The sequence below is a fragment of the Oratosquilla oratoria genome, chromosome 27, assembly GCF_046742065.1.
Source record: "Oratosquilla oratoria isolate Oo_2021 chromosome 27, ASM4674206v1, whole genome shotgun sequence".
In the NCBI taxonomy this organism is placed as follows: Eukaryota; Metazoa; Arthropoda; class Malacostraca; order Stomatopoda; family Squillidae; genus Oratosquilla; species Oratosquilla oratoria.
In genome coordinates this window covers 42,184,299-42,204,298 of record NC_134803.1, presented here as the reverse complement: position 1 = coordinate 42,204,298, position 20,000 = coordinate 42,184,299, and the positions used below count along the sequence as shown (strand labels likewise).

At 42.9% G+C, this 20,000-nt stretch overlaps 1 protein-coding gene across 1 annotated transcript in view; it reads right to left on the bottom strand.

Moving 5' to 3' along the window:
* Window positions 1-20,000, bottom strand: part of LOC143039813 (uncharacterized) — a 105,308-nt gene that overhangs the window by 10,728 nt on the left and 74,580 nt on the right. The gene's annotated exons all lie outside the window — the stretch shown is intronic.

Here is a 20,000-nt window from a genome sequence, read left to right as displayed (position 1 = left end):
CAATATGCATCGCTCACATCCTTTGAAACATTATATCAGATAGGGAAGTGTACCTCCATTAAACAAGACACGTGACAATTTCTCAAATGATATCGTTAATTGTCATATTGTCTCATACCAAGCCCTAGCATAAGTGCAACTCTACATCTAATATATATAGTTTAGAGGAAAGAACGGAGACAAGGCAGTGGATTGGCCCCTTGTGTGTGGTTTAATCCCCGTCCATACGAGCATACATTGTCTGCAGACACAAAAGAGAATATTGTTGTCTGCAGAAGACAAACCAGCAAAAAAAATCGAGTTTGTCTTCTGCAAAGAGAGTCGGTGAGTCGGTCATTGTGGACAATATTCTCGTTTATAGTCAGAGTATTAAATGTACAGCGTTTTGCTTGTTGATTTTTTTTTCAAGTACACAAATCCAAAATACAACCTCTAAGGTATTTATACATCTCAGGATGAACGAGGAAAGTACACTACTTCCGAGCATTCCACGGGGTGCCATTTAAAGACTGCAGGAATTAAATGAATTAAAGGAGTTGCATTATTAAACAAGCCTCTGTTTTCAACAAGCAAGATGCTGTACATTTGATAAAGGTTTCATCCTCACATGGTATCTGCTCTGACTATTCTGTCGGTATTTGCAATTTTAAATCATTCTTGTTTATATCTGCAGACACTGTATGCTTGTCCGGACGAGTGTTTGGGAAGTGTGTGTGGGTGACAGGGGAAGGTGCAAACACAAAGAAGTAGCTGAGACAAAGAATAAAGAGGATTATGTTTCTGCCACAGAATTGTTCATTGCTTGATTGATTTTACCCTGTAGTATCAGTTGATTGAACCGCTCGAGTCAGGGAAGAAACCAGTCGCCCTCTCGGGGTCTATCCAATGCTCCTCCACCCCAGGTATATTGTGATTGTGTCTTTGTATTGCCAACGAAAATGAAGTGGTCATATTGTGCTCTTAGGTAATTTAGTGAGTGTTGTTATGATGGGACCACCCCTGTTTATGTAAAGAAATTTATCAAGTAGAAAATAGGAATACTACATGTCAGGTGCATATAAAATCATAAACAGAAATATATATTCATAATTCTACTAACAATGACTATGCTTTGCAAAATAGTTAAATCATACAAACATATTGTGGAATGCATGCAATTGCATGCAATAATAAAATTGTATTCATACAGGTGAGTGCAATAATAAAATATAATCTTTAATTTATGTTCATGCAATGTGCATCACTCAAGAAGGAGAGACATATATATTCATGCAACATTAGTTAGAAATACACATTCACCTAACTAACAAGCTTAATATTTTTATTTAGCAATGCGCACTCCTACTGTCCATTGTTTAATACATTTAGCAAATGTAGCTTAACGCTAATATTCTGTTTTAAATCTCCATTGTTTATATTGATGTGTGTGTGTGTGTGTGTGTGTGTGTGTTTGTGTGTTTGTGTGTGTGTGTGTGTGTGTGTATGTGCATGCATGTACAAGCGTATGTGGCTGTGATACATATGTACATACGTATATAATTAGCTGAGGAATATATATGCAAAAATAAATCGGGTACGAATGTAAGGCAAAACAAAGATTTTGTATGTTTAGTTGTGTTTAATATAATTTGTTCTCTCCACTGGAAATCAATAAAATGATGAATGTTATTGTATTCCAAATGAAAATCTCTAAAATCGAAATAAACGAGATGTAAGAAGCATTTATTAATATTGTGAGTTTTACTGTATGCTCAAAAGATACTTTCGTTCTATATATTGGACATTTTCGCAGTTTCGAGATTCACAGGAGACAGACGTGTGTGGAAGCCTATTATTCTCCCATCGGCTTAGAAAAAAACAATTAAAATAAAGTAAATAAATAAACTAATAAATAATTAAATAATAACTAAATAAACAAACAAATAAATAATGAATAAATAAATAGAAATAATGTAATGGTGATAATCATAAGACTCGAACTTTTCGATGCAACACGACGAACGTGAACTTCGATTTCATGCCAAAGTACAGAAATCCAGGTTTTCTGCAAATTCCTAAACTGGCTCATCATAGGTCAGAATTATGTAAATATATAAATCAGTGGTATTGCATATATCATTCCTATCAAAAAATATTTAAATGGAATCACTCTATACAGAAAATCATCACTCAACATTTGGTGACATACAAGTGTTCACAGTAGTTTGAGTGCACGCGTGTATGTATGATATTTACATGTATACATTTGTGTGCATTCATATATACGTACTTTGTGTGTGTGCGCGCGCGCAGTCGTTTATGCGATTCACTTGATGGTTTTAGATCATTTGCTGGACTCGCGATCAACAGCTATTACCCTTCCGGATAAGACCTACACACACACACACACACACACACACACACACACACACACACACACACACACACACACACACACACACACACACACACACACACACACACACACACACACACACACACGTTCCTTCTTTTACTGTTTATAAGACATGCCTTTTGCTCCTCTACTCTGTATTCCACTGAAGAGGATCACAGTCCGTGATCGAAATATATGGAATCTATTTATTTCATTTCTTCTTATCCAACACAGTGGGTTTTTGTTGAAATTTACTAATGTGTTACGACATTACTTTGTAGATATATATATATATATATATATATATATATATATATATATATACATATATTCCCTTGCACAAGTGGGACATGAACGGTTAGCAGTGTACGTATATATGTGCGGTCGTGTTTTTTTTAGACGCGTGTGTGCGATGCGCGTGTGAGTGTTGTGTGCGTGTGCGTGTGCACGTGAGCGCGGGTGCGGTCATGGCGGTAGCGTGCGGTCAAGGGAAGCGGTTTGGGGGATCGTTTCTAGCCTGAGGTGAAAGAAAACGGGGGACGAGAGGTAAATAGAGGGCAAAGAGAGCAGGATGAGGATAAAGAGCGCGGAAAAAGAGTTCGAGGGGAGGAAAGCAGAGCAAGAAAAAGAGGAGGGAAGGAAAGGAAGAAGCATGTATGAATAACTGGGAACTTTGAAATTATTTTAGGTGAAGGAAGAAAGGAAAATAAGGAATGAAAATTAATGCAGTGAGGTACACAGAAAACGTGGTGCTAATCAAGAGGTATTGAAGCGACGTGAAGAAACAAATTAAGAAAGGGCAATATTTTGGTAAATGACTGAGATCGAAGGAAAAAGGCTCAAGAAATCAAAAAAAGTAATTTGGAATATGGCTGAGGTACAATAAAAAAAAAAAAAAACCGCTGAAGTAAGAAAGTGAAGATAACGGTTGTTTTTATTTACATTAATGTTTTGCCAGTGATTGCATTGTGTGTTGTGCGCTTGTGTTTGTATGTTTTTGTATGCGATTGCAATTATATTCGCTTTTGTTAACGCATGTATGTATGTGTGTGTGTATGATTCAACATGGTCTTGGATCACGTGTCGGACTCGTGATCGACAGTTATTACCCACCCGGAAGAGAGCTGCTCAGAGCTCATATATGACCGATCTGTGGGTAATGCTGTGACCTTACACGTACACACACTCCTAACCCCCTGCCTACTAGAGTTGGAGTAACGACTCGCAGTCCAGCGATACTGAAATTATTTCAGCCCTGGGCGGGATTCGAACCCGGACCGCCGTAGTGATGGCCAGGAACTCTACCTCCATGTCAGTGTGTGTGTGTGTGTGTGTGTGTGTGTGTGTGTGTGTGTGTGTGTGTGTGTGTGTGTGTGTGTGTGTTTTATCATTTGTCTGTTTGATTTTCATTTATCATTAGTTATATGTCAATTTATTATTATTTACTATTTACCTGTTTGTTTATTATTTAACTATACCTATGCATTTATTTATGTATTTCATTTGTTATTTACATTATTATAGTTTTTATTATTTTATGATTTTTTTTCGAATCCGACCTAGATATGGACCAGGAGGTCTCCTGTCGGCATGCTCCGCCTTTGTAATCCTTTGTGTGTGTGTGTGTGTGTGTGTGTGTGTGTGTGTGTGTGTGTGTGTGTGTGTGTGTGTGTGTGTGCGTGCGCATGCATTTATGCGTGCGTGATGGCACATACGCGTGAATGCGTGTGGGCGTATGCGTTGTTGGTTGGTCCTTTTGCTTATTTGCGTAAAAGTATAATTGCCTCAAGACAATCATCTGTTGAGCCTGTCCTGACTAAGACCGTAAACCTTCATTAAGTGAATAACTGTCTTTTGGGATGATGGGTTTAGTTAACTCTCTTAATTAAACCCTTTAAACCGACAACAAACTTTGTTGACACTCCAGGTGTTAAGATTTGATCAGATAAAGTTGGCGCCCATTTTGATATCTTTATGGACCAAAAGGTCTTTTGTGGGGAAATTTAGGTCTAAGAAGGAAATAGACAAGAATTGACTCACCAACACAGTAGGTAAAGAATGGAATAGATTTAGTAATCATGTAATAAGCGCCGTTTTTTTTTTTTCCTAGAGAGGATAGCTTTATTGATGATTGGAGGTAAAGGACATGGAACTGCCTAGCGTAGGGCTTATGGTCTCTTGCAGCCTCCTCCATTCTCATGTTCTTACGTTTTTTTGTCTTTTACCATTGCAATTCTTTATAAATCATTGTTTTGATTTAAGAATTCTTGATTTTAGGGCTTTTGAACTTTAGGATCTTCGCATTCAAAAGGTCTATTCACACGAAGGTTTTGAACCGCGCGGAAACCGTAGCGGTACCGCATAGTGAAAGAAAAAATACGTGGTTGTGTGTAAACGCCTCCATTGATTTACACTGCAGTTGAACCGCCGTGGATCAAACCACGGCGGCTGAAACCGCTGGTGTGAACAGGGCCCAAGCCAGCCAAAATAAATGTATTACGATCATATGAACCGTGTTCATAACTTTGAACATTCAGTAAACGAACAAGATGTTCTACATAGAATCTCAGACTTACAATTCTTAACAAACATTTCCCAGAAAAGTTCCGTTTTTTATGTATGTATGTATATATGTATGTATATATGTATGTATATATGTATGTATGTATGTATATATGTATGTATATATGTATGTATGTATGTATGTATGTATGTATCTATGTATGTATATGTGTGTGTGTGTGTACGTACTTTAACGCCTTGGGATGACATAGAACGATGAGCGTATGGATGTAGTTTCTGTATGTCTGGAGGGATTTCATATCCTCCATGCTACTCCATATCCCCGTCGTCGTTATTTGTGGAGCAAACGAGTTTATGGTTACGGCGTGAAGTATAGTGACCACAAAATTTCGATTGATGCATTGCAACGCGAAATTTACTGCCACCAATCAAGTGACCAACACTGAAGGGATCAGTCACCAAGGAGCACCTTCGGATGTAGGAGGTTGAGGATGAGGTTGAAGATGGAGGTTGAAGTGGTTGATATTGAGGTGGTGGAGGTTGAGGTTGAGGTGGTTGATATTGAGGTGGTGGAGATTGAGGTTGAGGTTGAGGGTAGGGGTGAGGGGAGGTTGAGGATGAGGTTGAGGTGGTGGAGGTTGAGGTGGTGGAGGTTGAGGTGGTTGAGATTGAGGTGGTGGAGGTTGAGATGGTTGAGATTGAGGTGGTGGAGTTTGAGGATAAGGTTGATGTGGTTGAGGTTGAGGTGGTTGAGGTTGAGGTGGTGGAAGTTGAGGTGGTTGAGGTTTGAGGTGGTGGAGGTTGAAGTTAAGGAAGTTGAGAATGGAGGCTGAGGTAGTTGATGATAAAACTTGAGGTGGTTGACAATGGAGGATGAGGGTGGATTTTGTGGAAGATAAAAATGGAGGTTGAGGTGAATGAAGCTAGCATTTTTTTCTAAAGGGGAGATGGGGAGATCAGAGTCTAATCAAAGGAATGCTACGCACCTCTGATCCGTAGAGGTATCAATATGATCCATAAATATTGTCTGCATACGGGTACAGACACCATGATATATTTCAAGAAAACGTGAGATTATCCTCAAGGATAGAAGCGCCGGTGCAGCACAGACAAACCCTAACCACGTCAGTGAAAGGAGAGAGAGAGAGAGAGAGAGAGAGAGAGAGAGAGAGAGAGAGAGAGAGAGAGAGAGAGAGAGAGAGAGGGGGGGGGGAGGGAGAGTGGGAAGGAGGGAGGTTGAAAAATAAGAAGAAAAAATCTTGTCCGGGCGAAAATCCCCGTCACCTCTGGAAGCTCCACCAGTCAGAGAAGTCATGCTCGATGGTTTGCTGGTACGGTGGACCTTCATGATGACTGAAGGAGGACCTGGAAACCCATAAATCCTGAGGAGACGGCAGATGGCGCGCGGGAAGCTAACGAGGACGCCGGTGGAGTGAAAGCTATTTGGAGCTTAGAACGAGGTACATGATACGGTTAATAGATTGTGTGTCCCTCTTAGTCCGTGAACAAGAGGTCTTCGCTCACCAACGAGAACCAACAAGAGGTCTCCGCTTACGGGCAAGAACGGACATTTTCGTAGCGAATAACCACCTCGAGGGTCGTAAGGAGTGGAGGACAGGAGTCACACTTTACAGAACCGCGTTACTAAACATTTATTGAAATATACGTGTTCGCAGTCGTTTTAGTGCATGCGTGTGTATATGTACGAGTATTTGCTATATGTATTCTTTGCGTTCATGTACACGTAATTTCAATGTGTGTTATAACAAATTCGTGCGCACGCACATTAAGAATGTACGTTTATTACAGATGTCTCGTGGATGAGCGATTGAACTACATGTTCTTATCAAAAGAAGAAAAGAGATCTTTGGAAACATGTATCACTGGAAATGAAATACGTTGACACATGCTAACATGTAGTTTACATGTGATACGTCTATCCGAAGCTAGAACTGTTAAAAATAAACATGAGAAAGTGAAACTGAATTAATATGAATGAGGTACCGCAGACAAACAAGAAGAAGAACAAGAACAAGGACAACAAGAACAAGAACAACATAACTAACGCTTTAAACATGTCTACAGAAAAGTCATAATGAATAGATAAAAAATAGAATAAGATAAACTAAATACACCTACATATAAAAAGATAAAAAAGACTCGACTAATAAAACCAAACAACATTAGCTAGAATATAATTCTTAAAGTATGTCACTCTGCCTGAGGTATCAATCATCTATTTGAGGTCAACCATTCGACCATTTGCGGTCCACTGCTTAACAAAGGCCTCTCCCACCCTCTTCTATGACTCACACGGCTTCGCCTACCTCTGCCACGCCACTCCTGCAAAGAGCTTCACCTGCAAACAACTGCGATGCGGCCACCATCCAGCCCTTGGCCACAATCCAGCCCTTGGCCACCATGCAGCCCTTGGCTACCATCCAGCCCTTGGCCACAATCCAGCCCTTGGCCACCATGCAGCCCTTGGCCACCATCCAGCCCTTGGCCACCATCCAGCCCTTGGCCACCATCCAGCCCTTGGCCACCATCCAGCCCTTGGCCACCATCCAGCCCTTGGCCACCATCCAGCCCTTGGCCACAATCCAGCCCTTGGCCACCATCCAGCCCTTGGCCACAATCCAGCCCTTGGCCACCATCCAGCCCTTGGCTACCATCCAGCCCTTGGCCACCATCCAGCCCTTGGCCACCATGCAGCCCTTGGCCACCATCCAGCCCTTGGCCACAATCCAGCCCTTGGCCACCATCCAGCCCTTGGCCACCATCCAGCCCTTGGCCACAATCCAGCCCTTGGCCACCATACAGCCCTTGGCCACCATCCAGCCCTTGTCCACCACCCAGCCCTTGGCCACCATCCAGCCCTTCTAAGCTACCAGAAGAGGCTGGGTGATTACATTACAGACAACTGCCCAGGATGTAACACTTCACCCTCATACTATACAACACATTATTGAAGACTGCACTGTACACAACCACGCACGCCAATAACAATATACATTCTATAAAGGATTTGTGGGAAAACCCAATACCAGCCGTGTCGTTCCTCAGGGAGACGGACTGCTCGGCCGGACAACAGGGAACAACAACAACAACAACAACAACAACAACAACAACATCAACATCAACATCATCATCATCATCATCATCATCATCATCATCATCATCATCATCATCATCATCATCATCATCATCATCAACATCATCATCATCATCATCATCATCATCATCATCATCATCATCATCATCATCATCATCATCATCATCATCATCATCATCATCATCATCAACAACAACAACAACAACAACAACAACAACTTGTCTCTTTATTCTCTCCTTTTGTAATTTCTTCCTTTTCCTCGAATCCCATTGTGCTATGTTCAGTCAGCAGCAACATATTTGCTCAGGGTTTCCTTACTCTTCAGTCTACTCAGTTCCATTTCTACTTCTTTATTGATTGATTTGTATTAACGTTACGAACTCATCCCCTACCAGAAGGCTAAGACGGTGCCCCTTACAGAGGACTCTGTAGCGTTGAATTTAATGAACTATGCCCTTGGCCCAGCTCGCTCGCGGTAGGGTTTGAAGCACCGTCACCTTGACCTCCGTCGCAAGTAGCTAGCAAACATCCTTATGGTAATCTAACTTCAGTATGATATCTTACTCAACTTGTTCTTATCTAGTCCCTCACTGTTCTCATTAACATTTACTCATCCATTACTGTCTTGGCACTCACTATCGAATTCTTCAACTTCAAAGTTTCGCTTCCATAGATCATAGCTGGAACTATAGATTGATTGTAAAGTTTGCGTTTCAGGGATATAGATAGCCTCTAATGATGTTATAAGATTTACTAGACGTTATGATTTATTCTTATATTTAGTTTTTATAAACTTTTGTTATCTTTAGCATTTAGCCTAAATGGTGATGCCCTTCGACTTCTTTAGAAGTATTTTTGATTAATCATAGATGTTCTACCATGAAATCTAGAATTGAAAATTACTTTGATTTTACCCTTTTTCATCTTCAGACCTACTTTGGATGTCTTACAAGTCTTCTGTAGTTTCCGAAATGAGAATGCCATCTACAAATCTCAGGTGATTGAGGAATTCCTATTGATATTCAAACCTTGTCCTTTCCACCCGATCTTTGAAAAATCCTTTCAAGGTAGACTATAAATAACTTGGATGAACTCGTATTGTCTTGCTGTGCGCTTTTCTTGATTTCTGTTTTTCTGTAATATTCTTAGTCAAATTACAACTATACCTTTTGCGTAAGTGTTGTGAAGAACCCTTAAGATATGTTTATTTTCAGTTTGTTTGTGTATGCAGTTTAGTGTTGCCGTTCGTCCTAAGCCAAAGGACTTTGTGTAATCTACAAAATCTAAATACAAAGGTTCAAATGTTTTCAACCTCCGTCCCGTTTTGTTTTTTTTTATCTTCGCAAATGATGTTTTCTTCTTGAAGGCTGTTTTATTTTTTCAGTGTTGAAACAGAATTTAGTTGTACAACCCACCGATCTATGGTAACTACCTATATCTACTTTATCTTGAACGATATCGTTACTGTTCTCATCTACCAATCCTCTAGGAAATATCTTAGAAATACTATGAGGTTTCCATCAAGTCCTCCAATATTCTTCAGTTTCTTTGTTAAGCTGTGCTCACTCTAGTGGTTTGACCCAAGAGGAAACCGCGGCGGTACCACGTAGTCAAGGAAAAACTGCATGGCTGTGTGTGAACGCCTCCATTAACATACAATGTAATTGAACCGCCACGGTTCAAACCGTGGCGGTTGAAACCACTAGTGTAAACAGGGCCTTACTCATTTGTGAAGTATCTTATCAAAGGCTTTCTGCTTATCCAAATTCATACAATCCATCCAGCCTTCACCTTTGTATCGTATCAGCCGCTCCTCTGCAAAAGTTTAATAGGATGATGTTCTCATCTCCTTATATGAAGTTTACGTCGTTCTTTGTTATTCCTCTTAGCCTCCTCCTAGTCCGTTTATGATGTACACGCTTTTGGAAGAAAGTGTTCATTATTTTCATAATGTATTTCTCTGAAGAGCTGACTATCATCTTGCTTCTGTCATTCCTCTCACCTACTCCAAACTTCCCAGCTCATGATTCATATGCCGTGTTCTTCCCCTCTTTAGCATTGAAGTCACCGACCGCCAACTGTGTATCTAGCTTTATCTTGATATATCACTAGACTTAAATTCATCATAGAATGACTCTATTTCGTTGTCTGAGTTCTGTAAAGCTGGCATACGAACATGGAATGTTTTAGTGTTTCTATTATATTGTGTGTTTGTGCATATTTATGTAAATTTAGGTTTGGCTTGGTTTTATTCATTATCATTATCATTATCATTATCATTATTATTATTATCAATCATCATAATTATCATTCTGTTATTATTATCATTATTATTATTATTGTTATTGTCATTGTCATTGTTGTTTATTAAGTAATCAATATCATTTATTTTTTTATTATTTATTTATCTATTTATTTGATTTTATAGATATATATTTATGGTAGGAAGAGTTAAGCATGTACATGTTCTAAGGGGAGAGAGTGGGTGAATATCAGATCATTTCCTGGTGGAAGGTAAATTGAGAGTGGAGAATAGGTGGAGAAAGAGGAAAAGGGCAGAAGGTAGGGCGGTACTTAGAGTGAACTGCTTAAATGAGGAAAAAAAGGAGAATGAGTATAAGAAGAAGTTGAAAGAGGAGTGGGAGAGAGTAAAGGATAGAGTAGAACTAGGAGTGGAGGAGGAATGGGGATGGTTCAAGGAGGGAGTCATAAGGTGTGCAAAGATGGTGTGTGGAACAAGGAGGGCGGGAGGAAATAGAAGGAAGGGTAGTGAGTGGTGGGATGAGGAAGCAAAGAAGGGTGTAAAAGAGAAGAAGCAGGCATTCATAGATTAGCTACAAATTAGGACGAGGGAATCGTATGATAGGTACAAAGTAAAGAGAAAGGAAGTTAAGCATAAGATAAGGGAAGCAAAGAGGAGAGCAGATGTGAAATGGGGAAAGAGTATGACAGAAAATTTTGAAAGTAATAAAAAGATGTTTTGAAAGGAAATTAAAAGAGGAAGAGGAGGCGAATCAAATAGAGAAGAAAAGGTAAAAGGTGCAGATGGAGAGATGATAATGGAAGAGAAGGCAGTGGGGAAGGTGGGCAGAGTATTTTAGGGAGTTGCTAAATGCGAAGGAGGATAGGTAGGGAAAGGTAGTTGCAGTGGGAAGCGCTAAGAAAATGAGAGTGATGAGTGAGGAAAATGGAGGAGAAATAGGGAAGGATGAAGTGAAAGCAGCTGTTAAGATGATGAGAGCAGGTAAGGCACCTGGGTTGGATGGATGCCATACAGAATGTCTGAAGAAGGGAGGTGCAGTTGTGGTGGACTGGCTGGTGAGGTTGTTTAATGTTTGTTTAAGAGAGGGTAGAGTGCTGGAGGAGTGCCTGTATAGTTCCGCTTTACAAAGGAAAGGGGGACAAGTGTGAATGTAGTAGTTACAGAGGGATCAGCTTGTTGAGTGTAGTTGGGAAGGCTTATGGGAGGGTCTTGATTGAGAGGATTAGGATAGGAACAGAGGGAGTAATTGGTGAGGAACAGTGTGGTTTTAGGACAGGTAGGGGATGTGTAGATCAGATTTTTGTGGTAAGGCAGATATGTGAGAAAGCTATAGGAAAAGGTAAGGATGTCTTTTGGGCTTTTATGGATCTGGAAAAGGCTTACGACAGGGTAGACAGAAAGGCACTGTGGGAGGTACTGCAGATATATGGGATAGGAGGAAAGCTGTTAAGAACAATCAAGAGTTTTTATGAGAGTAGTAGAGCTTGCATTAGGATTAGAAACGGAGAGAGTGAATGGTTTGAGGTAAAGGTGGGACTTCGTCAGGGGTGTGTTATGTCGCCCTGGCTGTTCAATCTTTACATGGATGGGGTGGTGCAAGAGGTGAATGCAAGGGTAGTGGGTCAGGGGTTGGAGATGATTAAAGAAAATGGAGAAAAGAGGTGAGCCAGCTGTTGTTTGCTGACGACACTGCGCTTGTAGCAGGATCAGAGGAGGGATTGAGGAAGTTGGTGACAGAGTTTGAGAAGGTGTGTGAAAGAAGGAAGCTGAAGATAAATGTGGGCAAAAGTAAGGTGATGAGATGTACAAGGGGAGAGAGTGACAGTAGGCTGGAAGTGAGCATTAAGGGTGAGAAACTGGAGGAAGTGGATAGTTTTAGATACTTGGGTGCGAATGTAACAGGAAAGGGAGGAGTGGGGGGTGGAGATAGAATGTAGATTGAGAGAAGCGAGTTAATGCCTTGGTGGATTAAAAAGTGTAATGAGAAATAGAAATCTGGGAATGGATGCTAAGAGGAGGTTATATGAAGGAGTGATTGTGCCAACAGCAATGTACGGGGCAGAAACATGGAACATGAGAGAGGAAGAGAGAAGGAGTTTGAATGTGTTTGAGATGAAATGTCTGAGAAGTATGATAGGGGTTACTAGGCTAGATAGAGTGAGAAATGAGGAGGTGAAGAGAGAACAGGGGTGGAAAGGGAGTTGGGAGATAGGGTTGATGAAAGAGTATTAGGATGGTTTGGACACATGGAAAGAATGAGTGAAGAAAGATTAGTAAAAGAAGTGTGGAAGGCGGAGGTGGAAGGAGTGAATATGAGGGGACGTCCTAGGATGAGATGGATGGATGGGGTGAAAGGGGCTTTACAAAAGAGAGGAATGTCTGTGGAGGAAGGACGGGAGAGGACAGAAGATAGGGGTGAATGGAGAAGGGTTGTGTATAGATGAGGCTGTGATGCATGAGGGGGAGTGGGTGGGGGATGGGGAGTGAGGAAGTATGTATAAAAAAAAAAATTGACGCAGCCCGAAGGGATTTCTCCCCGTCTTCTCCTTTTCTGCATGAGGGGACGGATTTATGAAGCGGCCTTGCTGTGGATGTGCTGTGTCTTGCGACACTGCTTCTGACCCAGGGCAGTGGACAGGATGCAGGGATGACCCGTCATCCAGGAGGTGCCAAGATAGGAGGGAGGGAGGAGGGTGGAGGGGAGTGGAACATATGGGAAATGAAATGGGTGGGAGTGATTTCTATGCCTTTTTCTTTTTGGCTACCCCCCGTGTAAGGGGGAAAAAGCCTTGGTATATGTATGTATGTATGTATGTATTTTTTTTTTTTTTTTTTTGCTCCCCGACTTAAGAATGCCAAGAAAGCGCCTTGCTATGTGACTAAGATTCCTACAACTCTGATCAGGTTTCGTACCTCGGATCAGCGCCGATCAAACTTCGTGTCTCGAATCGCGGCTTCTTCCCTCTCCAACAAACAACGAAGAAAACGGCCTTCGTTGTTTAAAAAGTCTGCAATAAATTGCCCAAGTGCGATAGGAAAAGAAGCCTCTAATGCATCTTAATGGCCGTCTCAATCTCGCGTAGTCTCCGTTAAGGAAGCAAGGGGTGGGGGGGTGGGGGGTGGGGGGAAGCTTCACACAGACAAACAAACAGACCCACACCCAGAAGAGATCCGTTGGCTTACCGTGGGAAAGTCGAACTATTAAATATTCAATACCACTCCCATCGTTTGCTCCCCCCCTCCCCCCACCCACACTCATTATCGTTTCCCCCCCTCTCTCCCTCTCCCACCCTTCACCCACCCCCATCTCCACTTCCCACCTTCATCGCCACACTGACCGTCATTTTCACCTTCCCACTCCTTTCTTTCTTCTTTTTCATCTATCTCCTCCCTTCTAAATCTCCCCTTCTCTCCTCCCCTCCCTCCTCCCCTCCCTCCTCCCCTCCCTCCTCCCCTTCCTCCTCCCCTCCCTCCTCCCCTCCCTCCTCCCCTCCCCCCCTCCCCTCTCCCCTCCCCCCCTCCCCCCCCCCTCCCCCCCCTCCCCCCCTCCTCCCCCCCCCCTCCCCCCCCTCCCTCTCCCCCTCCCTCCTCCCCCCCCCTCCCCCTCCTCCCTCCCCCCCCCTTCCTCCCCCTCCCCCCCTCCCCCTCCCCCTCCTCCCCCCCCCTCCCCCTCCCCTCCCCTCCCTCCCCCCCCCCCTCCCTCCTCCCCCCTCCCCCTCCCTCCCCCTCTCCACTCTCCCTCCTCCCCCTCCCACCTCTCCCTCCTCCCCTCCCACCTCTCCCTCCTCCCCCTCCCTCCTCCTCCCCTTCTCCCCCTCCTCTCCCTTCTACTCCCCTCCTCTCCCCTCCCCTCCCTCCCCCTCCCTCCCTTCCTCCCCTCCTCTCCCTCCCTCCTCCCCTCCTCCTTCCCCTCTCCCCCCTCCTCTCCCTCTCCCTCCTCTTCCCTCTTTCCCTCCTCCCCTCCCCCTCTCTTCCTCTCCATCCTATCCCTCCCTCCTCCTTCTTCCTCATTACTTCCCTGTCCCCCTATTTCCCCTCACTTTTCTCCCTCTCCTCTCCTCCTCCCTCCTCTCCCATCCTCTTCCTTCCTCTCCCTTCCTCACCCCTCCTCTCCCTTCCTCTCCCCTCACCTCTCCCTCTCCTCCTCCCTCTCTCCTCCTTCCTCTCCCTCTTCTCCCTTCCCTCCTCCCCCTCCCCCTCTCCTCCCCTCCTCCTCCCGCGTCTCCTCCCCTCCCTCCTCTCCCTCCCCTCTCTTTCCCTTCGTCCTTATCCCTTCCCTCCTTAGGTTACAGCTTCCTTCGGATCACTCCTTACAGGCTCCCTCCCACAGCTCCATTCCCACATCTTCCCTCCCACAGCTCCACTCTCACATCCTCCTTCCCACAGCCCCACTCTTACGTCATCACTCCCACAACCCAGCTTCCACATCCTCCCTCCCACAGCCCCACTCCCACATTCTCACTACCAGAGCCCCACTCTCACGTCATCACTCTCACAGCCCCACTCTCACATCACTCCCACAGCCCCACTCTCACATCATCACTCCCACGGCCCCACTCTCACATAATCACTCTCACATCCCCACTCTCACGTCATCACTCCCACAGCCCCATTCTCACGTCATCACTCCCACAGCCCCACTCCCACAGCCCCACTCCCACATCCTCCCTTCCTCTCTCGACCCACCAGTTGGTATAGTATCGCTCTTATAAGTCTTCCATTTTCGAACATCTGTCTCTCGTGTATGACCGTACTTAATATCGACCTCCCTCGCAGGTTCCTCGACCTCCCTCGCAGGTTCCTCGCATATGACACAACACTTGTGCTCCGACAAACTGTATCTCTTCCTAATGTGTTTATTTTAGTTTGTCTGGTTCATTTTCTCCTCATACATTCATCCTTCTTGATTACGCTCCTCGCTACCAATTTAGCTTTGTTAGTCATTTCTCTCACAGTCTTTTTTAGTTTTAATTTCGTTTGGATTTTTGTAGTTTGACTCAAGTTTCGAAATATGAATAATTTATAATCATTTGTATATTTGTCTGCCTGTGTGTCTGTGTGTCTGTGTTTATCTCTAGCTACCTGCCTGTCTGTCTGTATGTCTGCCTGCTTGTCTGTTGGTCTATCTGCCTGTCTGTCGATCTGTGTGTCTGTTTCCTTGCCTGTCTGCCTGCCTGCTTGACTGACTGTCTGTATGTTTGTGTGTGCCTTATTGTCGGTTTGTTTTTTCCTGTCGTTTTATATTTCTATATGTTTGAAGAAAATGTTTATGTACAAAGGGGATTTCAAGGATTTAGGATTTGAAGTCATGAATAAACCTCTCAATTGATATGGATACTGAATAAAAAAAAAAAAATAAAAAAAAAAGTAAACGGAGGGTTAAGTATGAATGGTGATGGTGATGGTGGTGGTAGTGGTAGTGGTAGTGGTTGTGGTAGTGATGGTGGTAGTGGTAGTGGTTGTGATTGAGGTGGTGGTTGTGATTGAGGTGGTGGTAGTGGTGGTGGTAGTTGTTGTTGTGGTAGTGGTTGGAGTGGTGGTGTTTGGGGTGGTGGTGGTTGCAGTGGTGGTTTTGTTGAAGGTGGTTGTGGTAGTTGTTGTGGTGGTGGTGGTGGTTGTGGTGTCACTTTTTCATGTAATGGGCAGACGATGAATTGGAAAATGTCTTACAAGGATTCGGTTACCTAATTCATGTAATCGGCAAAGGATGAATCTTAGAACAACTTTCAACAGTCTAATTTTCACAAGGTTCAACTATGTATATATATATATATATATATATATATATATATATATATATATATATATATATATATATATTGTATGTACAGTAGAATATAAAATTCCCCATGATTCTACATCCACTACTCTCGATTGAAGTCTCACATCTCCCATTTCCACGTCCTTCCACCTCCACCTCCACTTCCCCTCCCCCTCCCCCTCCCCATCTCACACCTCTCCACCTACCCCCACCCCCCTTCTACCCTCCCGCCCCTCCTCCTCCTCCCCTTCCCTCAGGTCTCCATTCCCAAACTTTTGTTTCATGTTGTGCCCCTCCCTCGTCTTCTTTTCATTGCTTCCTGTTGCCGTGTTCCATTCAGTCATCATCTGCCGATTCTACATTTCCTTTTGTTGAGTGCTTTTTCTTCTTCTTATTATTATTTATATATTTTTTACTCTGCTGTTTCTGCGTTTCCTTTTGTTGATTGTGATTTTTTTTTCTTACTGTCATTCTGTTTTTTTTTGTTTTTTTTTTACTTCTTGCTCTTCCTGTACTGGAAACGAGTCACGAAGATCACAAAAAAGAAGAGAAAATCTCTTTATTTTCATTTTTCTATTTCTAGGAAATGTTCTTTTAACCTATCATTTCATCTACTCGCTCCTTCTTCCCTCAGCGCCCCTCCTCCCCTTCAGCGCCCATACCTTTCCCTCGGCGTCACTCTTTCCTCTTCGGCGCCCCTCTTCCCCCTCGGCGCCCTCTCTTCCCACTCGGCGCCCTCTCTTCCCCCTCGGCGCCCTCTCTTCCCCCTCGGCGCCCTCTCTTCCCCCTCGGCGCCCTCTCTTCCCCCTCGGCGCCCTCTCTTCTCCCTCGGCGCCCTCTCTTTCCCCTCGGCGCTCTCTCTTCCCCCTCGGCGCCCTCTCTTTCCCCTCGGCGCTCTCTCTTCCCCCTCGGCGCCCTCTCTTCCCCCTCGGCGCTCTCTCTTCCCTCTTGGCGCACCTCTTCCCTCTCGGCGTCCCTCTTCCCCTTCGTCGCCCTCTCTTCCCCTTCGTCGCCCTCTCTTCCCCTTCGTCGCCCTCTCTTCCCCTTCGTCGCCCTCTCTTCCCCCTTTGGTGGTCTTCTTCCCCCTTCGGCGGCCCTCTTCCCCCCTCGGCGCCCCTCCTCTCGAGGCTCCACGCTCTCCCGCGTCACGGAAAGGGGCGAGGTCTCGCCTGCTGAAACGGTGTACGAAGCCATTTTCTTCGTATTGATTACCGAACGTCTAATTCCTGGGGGGACGGGGGTGGGCGGTCGCACAGACTGTTTGCTTTGGTTGGTTGTGGTGGAAGTGGTGGTGATTGTGATGGTGGTGATTGTGGTGGTGGTAGTGATAGTGGTGACTGCCGTGGTTGTGGTGGAGAGTTGATGTGTTGATTGTGGTGGTAATGATTGTGGTAGTAATGATTGTGGTATTGATTGTGTTGGTGGTCGTGGTGATTGTGGTGGTGGTAATTACGGTGGTGATAATTCTGGTGATGATTTTGGTGGAGTTGATTGTGGTTGTGGTGGTGGTGGTCGTGGTAGTCGTGGTGGTGGTTTTAGTGTGGATATTCATCAATTCATTTCATTGTTCGATTGCTTGTGTATAGATTTTGAAATCCTTTGAGTCTTGGATGATTTTGTCTAAGATTATATATTTGAGACATCTTTGACTATTCTTTTACTTTAGAAAAGTTTACCATATTGTTTTCTTTATTGTTACTACTATCATTATAATGTATCAAATAATCAACCCGGTCGTCGCGAGCTTCGAACCGAGGTTCACAAAGCGTGATTATTTGAATTACATCGCTGCTACTAGCGATTCTTTTTATAATCATTATACACACGCGCGCACACACGCACACACACACACACACACACACACACACACACACACACACACACACACACACACACACACACACACACACACACACACACACACACACACACACACACACATATATATATATATATATATATATACATATATATATATATGTATATATATATATATATATGTATACAAATATTTGTATATATATATATACATATATATATATGTATATATATATATAATATATATATCATACATATATATTCCAAGGCTTTTTCCCCCTTACACGGGGGGTAGCCAAAAAGAAAAAGGCATAGAAATCACTCCCACCCATTTTTTTCCCCATATGTTCCATTCCCCTTTACCCTCCTCCCTCCCTCCTATCTTTTATATATATATATATATATATATATATATATATATAAATATATGTATATGCATATATTATATATATATATATATATATATATATATATATATATATATATATACATATATATATATATCCTTAATAATAAAAAAAATTGATTATTACAAGGTTACTGAAAAGAATTGAAGGACGATTGGGGACAAAGTGGTTTAATTGAAGAAAAGAAAACTTGAATAAAATGGTTAGGTGAAGTGAAATGAAATGAGGTGAAGATGAAGGGAACTGAAGTTGAGACGAGTTTTAGTGAATTGTTCTCTTATGTTTTCGTAATCGTTCCTGTTTATTCTGTCCAGAAATATTCTTGGTCGTGTATTGTAACATCGTCGTAGTCGTTGTTGTCGTTACTGTCATTATGGTCATTGTCGTCGTACTTGTAGTCGTCATTTGAATACGACAACGACTAAGACTACGACATATGACCTACGACTTACAATCTACGACTTACGATCTACATATTACGACCACAACTTACGACCTACGGCTACAACCTGGGGCTGCGACCTATTAATATGATATACGACCTACGACTTACGACCTACGAGCTACGACGACGATTACGACCTATGACTTCTACTGCTGTCTCAGTCGTCGTCGCTGTCGTCGTTCTTTGAGCCACGTCACTATCGCCAATGCCATCGCCACACAATTTTTTTTTTATCTCCTCGGCATATTCTATTTTGAGCTTATTCCATGGCTTTATATACTTGTACATATATACACATGCATACATGCATACGTACATACATGCATACATACATTCATGTATACATACATACACATATACACACATGCATACATACATACGTATATACATACACGCATGCATACATACATATATTTATGTATACATTCATGTATACATACATACATACATACATATTCGTACATACATACATTAATGGATAGATATATAATATATATGTCACACGCATTGGACATAGTGCATGCATTGCATATTTTGCAGACATCACATACATTCAATACATTGCTTCCATGATTGAGCTATTCCTACAAGGTCACCAGTCCAAATATTATTCAATTTAATATTGTCCCGATACTCCATGGAAGGTAACTGATAAGTAACAGAGTAACCAAGTAACTCCTAAGCCGTCTGAATTTAATCAGAATTAGTAATAGAGCTGTAACAAGGTCGGGGTAGATGAGAAGACGAAACGGGTAGATTACGTTTTCTGAGTACCATTCTTTAGTAGATGATATTTACTAATATTATATTGTCACTTTTTTTTTCTTTGCGTTTTTGTCTTTTTTCTTCGTTTTAACAAAGGCTTCATGGAAAGCTTTGGTTGAAAATGTCTGCGTTTGATTTAGATCGCAGTGCTGGACGAGACTGATATTGATTTCGTATTTCAAGTGCGTAGAGGTTTTCATCGGTGTGTGTGTGTGTGTGTGTGTGTGTGTGTGTGTGTGTGTGTGTGTGTGTGTGTGTGTGTGTGTGTGTGTGCGTGCACATGTTCGTGTGTGTGTGCTTGTGAGAGTATGTATGAGTATATGTATGTGTTTGTGTTTCAGGGAACATATGTTTGTGTGTTCATGTGTTGATGTGTGTATGTGTGTATGCATATGTGTGTGTGTACGTGCATGTGGTTATGCGTATACGTGTATGCAAATACTAGTATATGTGTTTGTATGTGTGGGTCAATGACTCATCAAAGAGTCGGCGCGCCAGAGTACGAGTCAGCGAGTCAGTGTCTGAACGA